General features: G+C 39.3%; 1 long non-coding RNA gene across 1 annotated transcript; it reads right to left on the bottom strand.

Annotated features, from left to right (window-relative positions):
• Positions 1 to 994: 994 nt before the first annotated feature.
• LOC144583331 (uncharacterized) lies at positions 995 to 8133 on the bottom strand. Its single transcript, XR_013537070.1, has 2 exons — positions 7471 to 8133; positions 995 to 4972 (listed from the first exon to the last, which is right to left on the bottom strand). It is a non-coding gene; the product is annotated as an uncharacterized LOC144583331 (long non-coding RNA).
• Positions 8134 to 15470: the final 7337 nt, after the last annotated feature.

The following is a 15470-nucleotide window of genomic DNA, read 5'->3' on the forward strand; positions in this document are numbered from 1 at the left end:
ATCAGCACCTGGTAACACTGGGCAGCTACTAGGGCCTTAGGGCCCGCTACTGATCTCTGCCTGTCTGTCTTGGAAACCTTCCTTTTTTGCCCATGGGGGCTCTTTGAATACTTAAATGCAATGCTCATGGGGCTAGACTTGGGCAAGCTACCATTTTAACTCCTCCATCACCTTAAAATGCTTCCGTGCCAAGAGAACTGGAACAGTGGCTCCTCCAGATGAGGGTTTATCACAGATTCTTCCTGTCACTGTTGCTTTTTGCCACTCATTACTTGCATCCTCTCAGCAAGTATGCTATAGAGAGAGTACTGATGGAAGTGAGGGCACCCTTAAACCTCAAATTAGCTTTGCTGACAAGTCCTGATGAATATGCAAGAGAGGATTCTGATAACGCTTAGAATTTTTTTTTTCAGGGAAGCAGAAATGGCATCTCATGCATGGCAAGATATAGTCCTACTACCATCTTTTGACTCAAAGGACAAGTTTCCCAGCAGAACTTCATTTCCCCAACTTGATAGGAGTCTCACTCTGCAAAATCAGGTGAGAGACCTTTAATGGGCCAGCTAGTTCCTTGGGGAAAGGCGCGGAGGGACATACACATGTATAACTAACCACACTACAGATCTTGCCAACTGACTTCAGACTTCAGTACATTTTGGCTCTCTGCATCTTCCCACAGTTAGCATAATGAAATACAGTACTGTAACTTCATCAGGGCTCACTTGGAGCTATCCAAGGTCCTGTTTTCATATGTTTTGTTAAGACGGCTTCTACTTTGATGCTGCCTATTGTAATTTGTGGTGTCCAATATGTTTTTTTGCAGATAGAGCAATCAACTCAGAAGACCTGGGTTTGAATCCCCATAGGTCATGGAAACTGGGGTTCAACACCTTAAAAAAAGCACTTGCCTTGAAAGCCCTATTAGGGTTGTTATAAATCAGTTCCAACTTGGTGGCACATTAACACACATACAATTCGATGTCGCTTATATTGATTTTATTTTTCCTACATTGACCTGATCTTATCTAATTGATCTGAAGTTGCCAGCTAGGACTTGACATTTCCTGCCTTATAAGGCTACCTATTTCATTTGCCCATGTGACTGTGACTCACTTGCCTTAATCTGACTGTTATTAGATGCTAATGGCAACCTCTGTGATCCTCATGCACACACAGAATGGGACACATGAACGTACACTCCTTATTAAATTTAAAGGAGCAGCAAGTGTTCCTTGCCACCATATTTCTTCCCATCCCTCTATTCTGTCCCCTCAATTTCTGTTACAGTATAGTCTACAAAACATGGATTAAAACCTTTTCCTCATATTAATGATCCTGACATACTTTCATACATCCAAATTATTTTTTTCTGGAGCCCATTCTATACTCTGCCCACCAAATGTGGCATGCCATTCCTTTTTTAAAAGAATAAGAGAAGCTCAAAGAAGAGCAGAGGTGGTTTCTCTTGAAAACCCTATTAGGATTGCCATAAGTCAGACATAGCACTTAACACATCATGGTACATTATTCTTTTTTCAGTTATTGTTTGACAAATGTAGCTCTTTGGAAGGCACAGCATTTACCCTCAATGCATCTTAACTGAGAAAAAAATAAATGGTGGCTGATTGGATTGTCTTAACACAGAATTTCTTCAGGACTTCTGCATCAGTGAAGATTAAATCATTTTGAACTGATGTGAAGTATAATTGCCCATATCTGCTTTACAATCAGTTCCTAGGGTTTTGCTTGAAGGAATACGAATAAAGTTACGGGAATTGAGTGAAGCTGTTTTTATTACTAGAATTACAAGTTTTTTGGAGGGGACACTGCATATGCTATCAGAACTGGCACAGAATGTAATTCAACTTTACATATTGGGACCTTTAACTCTAGGAACATGAATTAGATCTGAAACACATCCATGGCTCTGGGTCTTTATTTTCATGCAGTCCTATGATAAAAATATAATCCTACATTCATTTCTTTACTTTTTAAAAGTCTTTCCCATATTTAAACTGCAGCATTTTTTGCATATTCTTTTGACAGTGTTTTCATTTTCTAAATGTGCCATGACTCATATAGTGAACACAGCAGAGGCAGAAAAAACAGATCTGTTGCTGGAAAAATATTTTCTGAATGGAACACTGTGAGGAAAACACTGACAGCTGGAGTGATGATTGTCTTTAATGATCTGAATCCAACTTCGATTAGCTCTGTGACATGAACTGCAATGACAAACAATTCTACCTGTTTGTGCCATCAGATAATATAATATACTGATCAGTTTGGCTTTCCTTACAAAAGGTGACTTTGGAGCAAAAAAGGGATATGCTAGTTCAATTTGTTCTTAATACTATTTAACAGTTACATTATGATGTCATAAGGTTTCTGAGTTTTTTTTCTTTGCCTAATCATGGAAAGTGCTCTCAGTCTCCCCCCCCCAAACATATATTTTGATGTATCATCCCTAACTTACCTTTAATAAACTAGTGCATTATTCCTATCTAGATAAGCATGGCTTGGAGCATGCAATAAAAATGAGCTTACATGTGATTTAGTGTTGGTTTTAATTCAGGTTGCTCATGTAGGAATTTGGGGGACAAAAGCAGGCAAGTATTAGAAAAATGTAAGATTTCAACACAAATGGAAAGTAACCCTTTTCCATTAAAACACAGATTTATCACTAGTTCAAGACAGTAATCATTAAAATAAAATAATGTGCAAGTGCCACATTTACACAATTTATGTTAACTACTTAAAATGTCTTTCTCTGTCTTCAGTTATCACACAGACTGCAACATTTCTTAAATGAATCAATCAAAAACTAACAGCAGAAGCAGGCCTTTTGCTGGAGACATCCATATGAATGCCGTGACAGATATTATTTTATGAGGTCTTTCGACAGGATTATTTGTGTGAAGTCCATCCTTCACACAGACAAATGGGATTGACTTCTTAAAAGCCTGAAACAGCTTAAGATGAGGATAGCTCAGGAATCATCTCTCTGAAATGAACCAGCCCATTCAGTCAATCCCTGGCTAAGGCCGTGCTCTGTGCTCTACCCACTGAAAGGGCTGCATACAGTTTCCTCTACCACTGATGGTGGTGTAGCTGGGTGTATGGTACTTTTCTTTCTCAGTTACACCCAGGCCTTTGGCACCTTTTTTCTAATTTAGTTCTGTTAAACTCAAACTGGTCAAGATGCTCATCCAGTATTAGCCCCTGCCCCTTGTGGAAAAAGATGTCTGATTGTGAAAGCACATGAAAAGCAGAAGCAAAAGTGATAATTAGAATGCATGCGTGGACTTTGCAGATCTGATACTGAGATACTCATAACAAAGGATATGGGATTGCTAGAGGGAAAACAATTTAACAATACTTCAGAGACACTGGGGTGGGGAATAACTAAGAAAGAAAACATTTCAAGGGGGCTCAGACAATACCTCTCCCCCACTGAAAGCACACAAAGTCATGTAAACTAGTTCTACCCCGCACAGCACTAGAGTAAGCCTGTATAAGATTCTGTCATATGTGTTGTGCATTAGAATGATTAAGCCTTTGATAACAGTATGTGTATGCTTGGCTTTAGTGAAGAATATTTATGTATATATCCAAACTGGATACTGAAATTTAGTAACCCTAGCAACAGTGTCATGCAAGTGTTGGGAGGGACCATGGGCTAGGCTGAAATGAAGCAACTGACTTGCTGCTTTAATTTAACCAAAAGCCTAAAGAAAATGAAGGAAGGAATTTGGAAGCTGTGCACCATCGTGCTTTTATCCTATGTGGTTCCTTCCAGGCCTTTAAACTGTTAGCACCTCTGAAGTGATTTCTGCCCTTTCCTAGGGAAATTTCCCGTGGGACTCAATCATAGAATATTGATCATGAATACTGCTATATGAATATTTTGGCCAAAATCTTGTTGCTTAGTGTAGTAGATCACAACAGAGCGGGCCCATTGAATCAATGGGGCTTGGTGAGTCAACTCCTCCCCAAAATCCATTGATTCAAATGGGCTGACTCATTGTGACTTACTTCAGCACCGTAAGGCACAGTTAGAGCAGGCCCATTTGAATCAATGAAACCTATGGAGGAGTTGACTCAACAAACCTTATTGATTCAATGGGCCTACTCTAATGAGATTTACTGTACTAAACAACATGACTTTGGCCATTGATTGTATTTGCTTTTATTATATTAAATGTTTTCATAAATATACTATAGGCTTTTTGTCTTGAACCCATATAACTGAGAATCTGAAAAGACTAAAGTAGACCATTGTTCAGAACTATTTCACTTTCTGGACACAGGGCTAAGACAATGTAAATAAAGTACAAAAGTCATTACTCTTTTTTTTAGACTGGACATTTAATCAACATTTACATTGTCTTTTATGCCCCAATGCTAAGGTTTGGTTTTTATTTTCAATAATATTAATGATTCTAATTGTATATTTAAATTATTTACATACACCACCTTATGTCCCTATCAGAGCAAAAGGACAGGATAAAAATCAAATGAGTAAATAAATAGAGTAAGTATTTGTTTCCTCATTTCAGAAATGTTTAATTTACTGCAAAATGCAGAAACCACAAATAGAAAAACCTAAACATGCCACTGATGGAGGAGCATAGTCCAACTTATTAGCTATTAATCCTCATTTATTAAGATGTAATATTTTAGTCTCCTAGATGCACTTTTGTCTTGCAGAATATATATACATTGTGCAGAACATATGTAAATCTACTACATCATTTGCCAGGCCCAAGGACAAGATGGATCAGACAAAAAAAAAATCCCCCAAATCTATTGAGTTCCCATTGTAGTACTTTTGTCCAAGTTAACATAATTGATTTGAATAAAAAAAAATATCCCAAGCTATTCCTTAGACAAACCATGATGCAGCAAGATTTGGTTCAGCAAGTTTCTTCCATCAGGAGAACATTGAAATTCATTAGGGTCAGAATATACTCTGCAAAACAAGAAGTATCCATTTAATTTTATTTCATCTGTTTGGAAGGAACACAACCCTGCACGTACAAACATTCCTTCGAATATAGACCACTTCTATACTGTGCAACATATTGGAATTTTGACCAAGGCCAGAAAATACTTCACAATATACATTTGTTTATTCCAGTGCTTAATGATTATTATTTTTATTATGTATCTATTTAAAGAAGTGCTAACTCTAGCAATAATCCTATCTAGCAGTGACCCACTGAAATCAATGGGACTTAGTTGTGTCTAATAAGTCCCATTCTTTTAAAAGTCTCTACCAATGTCAGTTGGTAGCTCAAGCTTTCCCAGTTAAGAACATTCAAACAGTACAAAAGAAAACATCACTTCACAAATAAGGCAGCACTTCCAACAAATAATGTGGTTAGGAAAGCAAATGAGTCAGAAAAGCTGTTATGCTCTTAAGAAGCCCTAGCATCATTAACACTTCTGAAGCTATTGAAGCAGAGCTAATTGCAGATGTTCAATCAATATTACTTTAATTTTATTCTGTATAGAAATGCATAGCTATGAAGACTTCTAGTAGTAAAGGAGGAGCATTACATTCTTGGTTACCTTTGACAACGACTCATTCTGTATTTATGTTCTTGCACACCTATTTACAAGTAGACTACTCTCTCTCTCTCTCTCTCACACACACACACACACACACACTTTTGGTTCCTAATAAATGGTTTTTACAGAACTGATGATCTAACTGAGAACAAAGTTCTTGTCACATTTAAAGCTGTATTCAAAGAGCTAAGAAATGTTTGGAATGTATTATATTACATTTAACTTGATAGGATCACAATCACCATAGTCTTCTTTAAATCTTTACTATTTTTGAATCTCTACATATAGACTTATTTTAGTTGGATATATATCATTAATAAGCTACTTTTGGCTGAGAGACTGCTACTGATTTACATGGAAGTAAGACTAAATAAAACTCAACAGAACTTACTTCCAGGCAAATATATCTGTAAGTAAATATTTAACATACTACGGAAAAAGCTTGTCTGTTTCATCCAATAACACACAGCTTTAGGCAGGATCACAAACACTCTATCCATTTACATTCTTCTCAGTGAAGACATTAGAGCTGTCATGTCTGCCTGTCTCTCTTCTTTATTTGATTCATTATTCTGATTCAGCCTGTTTACAACTGTCAGTGATAACTGAAAGGTACTTTGTATCCTTACTCATTCAAGGCGCTGAAGTTGGTATTGTCCTGTTTTATCCTTTCAATAATCCTGTTAGGTAGTTTAAGGAGGGAAAAGGTGACTGGATACCCAGTATGTTGTAGCTGAGCTGAGGCTGAAGACCAGGTTTGTTTGCATGGACATTTTCCTGAGGAGTTTGTTTTTGCTGGAATTTCTTTTGTTCCCTTCTCCACTGCATGGCCTAGGAGGTGGGGCTTTCCCTCCTTAAATGAGGGTGTGCCAGGAAATCCTCAAATTCTCTGACTCTATCTCTGACCCTAATATGGTAAATAGGAAAGCCAATTAGCATTGCATACAGCTGAGAGGCAGGAAAGTTTTAAGGGTCGGATCATACTTCTGCACTATTAGAGAGCAGGCCGGGTAGGTGGGGCTTGTTAGCCATGGAAGGCAGCCCATCTAGGAGAAAGAAAACTCCAATTTCAAGCCTCCACTGCCTTGTGGCTATATCCACTCATGGGAAAGGCTTCAGGAGTTAACCTAGAGGCAAAATCCGAAGCTGGAGTCCTGAAGGCAGTTCATGTCGTTCTGCCAACTCCTGTGATGTTGCTGGAACCAGTTGTATTGGCTCTTGCCTTTCCATTGGACCATTTCAGCAATGTGGAGAGAGGGGATTTGCTGCTTGGGTAACAGCCTATCCTCCATATTTACCCAGGCTTCATGCTCTGGAGAGGATACTTCTCGATACAGAGCATGTTACCATAGCCTCTTGAGACTGAAGGATGCCTATGATGTAGTAGACAGAATGACAGGCCTAGGACTCAGAACACCAGGATTCAAATCCCTGCTCAGCCATGGAAACTCATGGGGGGGGACTGGTAAAACCACACCTTACATACCTCATTTACTTTAAAAGCTGTATTAGAGTCGCCATAAGTCAGTTCTGATTTGACACCACAACAAAGGTGACTAGCCCAGAAAAAGTCTCATAATACAGTAGTTATAATACCATCTCTTTCTTTAATTAAGAAAACTTTAATATTCTTTTTTTTTTTTGCTGAGACTTTTATTGATGGATTCAGGTAATGCTGGAATTAAGATACCCAGAACACTCCATTATATGGTACATATAGATCAGCAAATAGTTGCTATTGGTTCTGCATTTTTGAGCAGTCATTTTTTGATGGGTCCCTCAAACCATCAGTTTCAGATCTGCACTGGTTAGCGACTTGGGATTTTGTTTTGTTTTTAAGGGATTATTTCATGAGCCCAAAATATACTCCTCAATTTCTCAGATTTCAAAACTTACTGAATGTAGACTAGAAAGTGAAGCTGATTTTCTGGGTGGGGTTTTCTTTGGACTAAATGTGTTTCCAAACAGTGGCATGGTTTCTCAGTCCACAAACCTGTTAGTCTCACTGCAAAGAAGAAGCAAAACAATATAAAGAAGCAGCAAAACAAAGCTTCTGTTTGCATTAATACTGTACCACTTTAAAGATTAACAGATTAATTTGAAAGTGAGTTTTCATTGATCAAAATCCACTTCAGGCACCTCATTACATCCCACTGATCTTACAATTAGCACAATTATACAAATCATATGCACAAAACTTAAGACATTGGATACAAATTGTTTCACTCGCACCTTACAGACACATCACTTTTATCTCGCGCACAATCGACAAAATTAACAAGTAAATCTCCTCAACATATAGCCAAATCGTGTCTATTTATTTCTGTCTTTCATGCAATAAGATATGAAGAGCAGCTCTAGCTGCAAATTCCACCTCCAAGTGCCCCCACTATCCCCTTAGCATAATGCAAAATCCTTCACCGCAAGAACACCCTCATAGCTTCAACCTATCGTTTAAAAGACGTGGGGGAGAAGAAGACCAAGTTAACACCACAGGGCTGCCTTCTCAACATGGAGAGCTCTACATCAGGACTACAACTCCCATCAGTTATAATTATAGGTCTTGTAGTCTAATACATTTGGAAGGGATGAGGTTGGAGGAGGCTAGCAGGACAGCGTAGAATGAGGAACTGCGAGTGCTGCCTTCCTAAATTCGCCACGCAACTAGTCCTTCAGCATCTCCTACCACAAGTGGAAAACCCATTTCTCACAACGCACCTCCGCAACCCGTTACTGACTATTTCAGTGACATGGAGAGGGGGGATTTGCTGCTTGGGTAACAGCCTACCCTCCATATTGTTTTACCCAGGCGTAGTGCCCTAGAGAGGACACTCCAGCTTCGTGTACAGTGTTGAAACACTAGACGCTGTTCCAAGTCCTCCATACAGAACACGTTACCATAGTCTCTCGAGACTGAAGGATGCCTATGAGATATGATTGATGGAAGCAATCAACAATCTTCCCAATACACACAGATAGCTATAAGGAGAAAACAAAGTAGCATTTTTGATCCCTTTTTACATAAGAGATCCACAATTTCTTGCATAACTGATATTTCTAATAGCCTTGAATGCTTACTGTAGGTTAATCAAATTAATCCACTGACCATCAGTGAATCTGAAATTGCAAGCTTACCTCTCTTATGGCAGAACTCCATAGCCTTTGAGAATATCTCATGTGCATCTAGTCACAAGCTAAAAGGGGAAAGGAACAGCATTCCTGTCTGTCAATACAACAGAGGTACCCAACTCAAGACAGCAGTATATCTTGAGGCCAATGAGAGCTTGCCCATTTGCAGTACTTCCTTTGCTGAGCCCATGCTGGCTTTTTCTCTTTTTGGGCTAACTCAACAATACTCATGATTGTAACAAACAAATCCCATTCATTTCAACAGTTCTACTACAGGTAAAATTGAAAAAAAGAGTATTTTTAGTCTTTTATCTTTCAAGGAACAGAAGGCAGGAATAATCACTTGAGAGTGCCTTTTTTCATCTGGAAAGACTATTCTGCACTGTTCTTTGTAGAAACATGCTGAGGGTGGGGAGACATCACCTCAGAATGATTGTTTGTTCCACTTCTCCTAGTTTCACATGGCCAGAAGCAGAAGTCAGAATAATCCTGCTGCACTCAATCTGGTTGACTATATGTATATTTCCACTGCGAAGGATGAAGAGCTGTCAGGAAGGGGGGGGGCAGCAAATAGAAGCTAACTGAATATGTGTATCAATTCTAAATTATTGTTACCTCTAAAACAAATGTTATTTGAGAAGCATAATTCTCATCATTGAATTGCTGAGAAAATGCTTGTCTTGGAACTGGAGCTTGTCATGCTGCTTCACAGAAACATCCCCAAGGGAGGAAAAGTCAAAGCAGACTGCTTGACGAAAAGAGGCAACTGAGATCTTTCTTGACATTCAGTGGGCTGCTTAAGTCGCCTCACACATTGGTAGAACTTCCTCCTAAGGGAAGTACCATCAGCTCCTTCCTTATTTGCTTTCAAGCAGAATTTAAAGACCTTTTTATTTTTATCTAATTTTTTGGTCAAAGTGATGTGCTGGCATTTAAACTGTTATTACTTTCTGTTTTAAACTACAGAATCATTTTAATTGCTTTCATTGGGAATTCTTGTTCAGAATTAGAATCTACTTTATCCTGACATGTGTTTTAAATACTGTTTTATGACTGGGAGGCACTATTAGCCCACCAAATTGTCTTGAAAAGCAGCACAGAAAGCCTTTAAATGAAGTTTAGAATATTGTCTAATGGGAATTGGCAAATCTTCTGTTGAAGAAGGGAACAGAATTGCTTTTGCTTACCTGATTTGATGAATCAGACCACTGACATCTCAACTTTTTTCAGTCTTTTCCTTATTTCCTCTAAAGTCTTATTTTCATGCTAACACAAAAAGAGTTTGTAAGAGTACACAAACAGTTCATGTTTTTATATGATAATCCTGAAAATATTTAAAGCATAATCCTCTGCATTTTCACTCAGATGTAAGCCACATAGATAGAGTTTAAGTATTACTATGGTTGCTGTTGTTGTTTCGACTTGGAGCAATCTCTGGGCAGTTTACAACATAAATATCCAAGGAACATTCACCCCTCCAGGAAGCTGGGTACTCATTTTACTGACCTCAGAAGGATAAAAGGCCGAGTCAACCTTGAGCCAGCTACTTGAAGCTGTCAGGATTGAATTCAGGTTGCAGAGGCTTGACTTGCAATACTGCAGTTTGACCACTGTGCCACATAGTTCAAGAATATTTACACACACTTACCTGGGAGTAGTACTGCACCTTCTTAAAAAAATACTGCCAAATGTACATCAGACCGCAGCCTGTGTTCTTTAAAGCACAGATTTAGAGGTATTGTTTTGTCTTCTTAAAAAACACAGCTATCTCTCATTCTGGATTTGCTTGATTCCAACTGCGTTCAGCATAGACTACTGGGTAGACAGAACAGCCAGCACTGCAGAGGTCACAACAAAATCATGCTTGTGGCAAGCAGAGTATATATCTCCTATCTACTTGCTATATATTTCTCTTGGGACAGGAATATATTATCCCCTAGCTGCACTCCTCAGTCAAGAATTGCATGCCAATTACTACATAAGAGGCTCTATCTGCTACTTTCCTAGAATAAAACGGTATGTTACAGTTTGTACATTCATTGTTGCAGTTGCTTTCAGAACTGGTTCTGGTTTGTTCGATTTTCCATTCACTTTACACATTAAAAGCTGAAATGCCACTAACATTCCAGAACCATGATTCTGGTAATCATATTCCTCCCATTGACCAACCATGAAATATAGCAAGCTAGCCTTCAAATTATAGGGTGTGTGAAAATGTCTTCCTGGGACAATCATTGGTCTTTTTAAGAGTAACAGATTTCTCCTTCTAATGATGTCCTATCTGCAATGGACACCTTGATCTCTGTTCAGGCGAACTATGCAAGGAACGATAGGGAAGTGTGACCTTGCAGACTTAATATAATTCCTGTCGAGTCACTGTTAAGACATAGGGCCATTAGATTATACTCTGAATTAGCTAAAAAGCTAGACATACATTTTCCTCTTAATATAGACAAACCAAATGTTAAACTTTGAAAAGTAACTCTAGCTTAATGAAAAAGGTTCAGGGGAAATTATGTAGATAAAAAGGACCTTGCTTCTTATATAGCCATGTGAAAAAGTACCATAGGACCATCTAGTTTAATTCAGTTTGTGCTGTGTAAGCTCAACCTGGATACACTGGAGAACTGAGCTTAAGTGATGGATGGACCATGCAAGTTAATTTTAGCCATTTATACCACAATGAATTTTGCTTTGAAAACTATTCTTTGCTTGCATGAAAAAGTGCTGGACTCAGCCTAAAACAGGCCAAATCCATCTCCTGAACTTAATGGAGGAATGTTAGATGAGGAAATTGGCCTTGGTATTGTTTCCAACTTAGAATTCTAATGTTAGAAAGAGCAGTAGAATGCATAACTGCCGAACTATTTAAAATTATGTTAATTATTCTAGACTTATACTGATGAAATTAAAAATGACTTAGAGATTTCTGCAATGAAGTTGCAGTCAAGGATAAGAATCAATCACTTTCAGAACCAGGTCAAAATATGGGTCATAGGCAGATAATGTTGCCAGGAACATCCACAAGAAAACCTGGAGCCAGGCAGCAAGAACAAGAAAATAAAAACTTACTGTGGAGTTTCACATAGCAATCTAATGGGCTTGGTCCTAGTACAAAGGAAGAACTGTATAAAGCAATTCTTCTCTGGCAAGCTTCTAGGAACCTCGTTGTGCTGGGAAAGAAGGCAAGCGAGGAAGGTCATATCCATGTACTTCATCCCTGGCATAAAAGCAATGGCAAAATAGAGGTGAAACGGGAAGGCAGCAGTGCTAGTGGGCACTGTCACAGGCTGTATAAAAGGTTTGTAAGAGCCCCATCTAGTTTGTGGGACACAAGGCTGGGCCAATGTTCCTTAATGTATGGTGTAATGTTATGTCCAAATATTGAGATTCTTTGAACCATTATGAAAAAGATAGCATTGGGTTCGGCTTTTTCTGCCACTGGCAGAAGCACCAGGTTAGCAGAGTTTGGTTCATGACAGTCTGGCTGATGGTAAGAGGACAAACGAAGTAGGGTCAGAATTCTGAAAACAGCTTTTCAGTGCTTTCACAAAGAGACAAAGAGAACTATTACAATAACCAGTGCATAGAAACAGAGAACAACAAAGGGGGGGAGAAGAGATCTCTTTCAAAAGATCCAAGAAATTAAAGGGAGATTACTTAGATTAGGAATGCTGAAAAACCAAAAAAGGAACAGATTATCTGACCAGGAGGGAAACAAAAGAGAAAGCAGAAACAGTATATAGAAGACCTATACAGAAGAGATAAAAGGATGACGGACTCTTTTGACAAAGAATTCTATGATGGAAAACCTGCAGTTCTAAAACTGAACTGAAAGCTGTTCTGAAAGCACTCACCAGGGTTAGATGAAATACTGTTAAAATGATTTCAAACTACAAAGACAATCTGTCAAAATGGTGGCTCTAATACATTGCTTTAATTTCCCATGCAAGCAAAAGGTCAGCTCAAGGTGGTGCAACAAAGAATGTTTACCTTGTATGGAATGAGAAATGCCTGATGTTGAAGGTGGAATCCAAAAATGAAGAGGCACTCAAGATAATATTGCAAGTATTCACTAGCTATTGGAGTCCACCTAAGAATGTCAGAAGATGAATCTATGCTTTATAGACTACAGCAAAGGCTTTGACTATGTGGATCATCAGATACTATGGGTTGTTCTGAAAGCAATGGGTTTACCTCTGCACTTGATTGTCCTGATGTGTACCCTGTATTGTTGACAAGAAGTTACCATTAGGACATAATGTGGAGAGACAGAATGGTTTCCTATAGGCAGGGATGGGCCTCAAGTCATGGGACTTGCTTTCAAGTCAGACTTAAGTCACACTGGCAACTCGACTCAGTTTTTCCCTCCAGTGACTCAGAACCCATCCACCTTTTTTTTAAAAGCCTGTTTTTAATAGGGACTTAGGGCTTGGGACTCGGTATGACTCAGCCCCTCGGCTGTGGAACACACTCCCCACTGAAATTTGGCTGGCACCCTTGCTGGGTGCTTTTAAAAGCCAATTAAAAACCTGGTTATTTAAACAGGCCTTCCCCCCAGTCAACTAAGTTATTTTTTCTTTCCTTTTCTTCTGTTTTTTGAGTTTTAGCCATCTTGAATAATATTGCTTATAATTATTGTATTATATATGTTATTTATATGTCCTTTTAATTTGTTTTAGCCTATGTAAGCCGCCCCGAGTAGACGTTGTCTAGAGGGGCGGGGTAAAAATCAAATAAATAAATAAATAAAATAAATAAATAAAGACTTGGATTTGGACCCAAAGTCTTGCCAACATCTCTGCCTATAGGCAAACATGTCAGACATGAATACATTTATCCCCTAATCTGTATGCAGAGCAATGCAGCCAAAGTAGGGCTACAGTTCAACATGACACACCTTTAAAGTTGACAATGAAGAAATTCAAATATTTTATTTATTTAAAATATGTTTACACTGATTTAAGGCAGGTTACATAATTAAAACTAAAAACAGTAAGTAAACAAATATTTAAAAGGATCAACCACTGCATTAACAATGAAAAACAAAAGTGGCACCAAAAACATATTCAAAGCAGTAAGGCACAACAATCCATTAAAAAACCCCACTCAGCCAGCCAGTCACTAAGGGAAAGGCTGCCTGAAGAGGTCTTTGTCTGCTTGGTGGAGGACAGCAAAAAGGGGGCCTGTGTCACCTCTTGTGGGAGGGAGTTCCAGAGTCTGGGAGCAGAGACAGAGAAGACTCTCTCCTGTGTTCTCATCAGATGCACCTGTGAAGGTGGTGGTACTGAAAAAAAAATCATCTTAACATCTGGACAAGCTCACAGAAGGACATACAGTCCTTGAGACAGCTTGGACCCAAGCCATTCAGGACTTTATAGGTTAAAAACAGCACTTCAAATTGTGCCTGGAAATGGATTGACAACTAGTGGAGCTGCTGTAAAATAGTGAAAGGTTTTGTTTACCTTGGTTCAGTCATTAATGGTGACTGCAGCCAAGATTTCAGAAGGGTAAGATCTGGAAGGGCAGCAATGAAGGAGTTAGAAAAGATAATCAGGTGTAAGGATGTGCCACTGGAGAACATCCACACTCTTGTACTCCCAATCACCAAGTGTGAAAGCTGGGCAGTAAAAAAAAAGCTGACAGGGAGAGAACTGATTCAAAACGTTGTGCTGGACAACTTTGTGATATTCTGGCCTGTCAGAAAGACAAACAAGTGGATCCTACAGCAAATGAAGCCTGAAATGTTGCAAGTGAGGCAGTCCCACTTTGGGCACATCATAAGGAGGCAGGATTCTGTGGAAAAGACAATAATGATGGGAAAAGTGGAAGACAGCAGGACAAGAGGCAAACCAAATACGAGATGGACTGAATCCCTGAAGCAGACCTGGGCAAAATGTGGCCCGAGGCCGCGAGCCGCTCTTGTCCGGCCCGCCGGTTGTCGCTCCAGTCTGGTGTTCGAGCACTTGTTCAAGCCCAAGACAGGCTGGATTTCTCTCACTGAACAAGCTGAACATCAAAACCATTTATAGCTTTTTGTCTAAAGTTGATGAGTCGCTTATCTTTAACATACCGCAAAAAAACTCTTTAGTATCTGTGAAGATTAACAAGTTTAAAATAAAAAACAATCATAACATCACTGTTCGATTTTATTTTTAAGCCAAGTTGGTTCAGCCCCCGAACACAGTTCAGATTTTTCATGTGCCCCCCCCCAATAGAAATTATTTGCCCACCCCTGCCCTAAAGGAACCAAAAGGCTGAGTTTGCAACAGCTAATCAAGGGTGTATTCTCGAAGGTTTTCATGGCCGGGATCTGATGGTTGTTGCAGGTTTTTCGGGCTCTTTGGCCGTCTTCTGAAGGTTGTTCTTCCTGACGTTTCGCCAGTCTCTGTGGCCGGCGCCTTCAGAGGACTGGAGTAGGAACGTCAGGAAGAACCACCTTCAGAACACATCCAAAGAGCCCGAAAAACCCGCAGCAACCATCTAATCAAGGGCAAGATAGATTGGAGAATACTCCTTCACTGCGTCGGAGGCAACTTGACGGCACGTAACCACCAAGCCACTGTAAATTTCATTCAGTATTTGGCAAAAGACTTCAAGCAAGAATCCTCCAGCTGTTGGGAGATCATGTACCAGGAGATGGGAAGGCATGAAACCGTGCCACTGTTTCATATAAACGGGTACTAGTGCTGGCAGGCGCAGCCCTCGCAGCTACCACACGGATGCCCTTTCCCAGCGCTGTACAGTATACGGTACACACTTCCTCC

This window comes from Pogona vitticeps, chromosome 5 (genome assembly GCF_051106095.1).
Source record: "Pogona vitticeps strain Pit_001003342236 chromosome 5, PviZW2.1, whole genome shotgun sequence".
NCBI classification, from domain to species: Eukaryota; Metazoa; Chordata; class Lepidosauria; order Squamata; family Agamidae; genus Pogona; species Pogona vitticeps.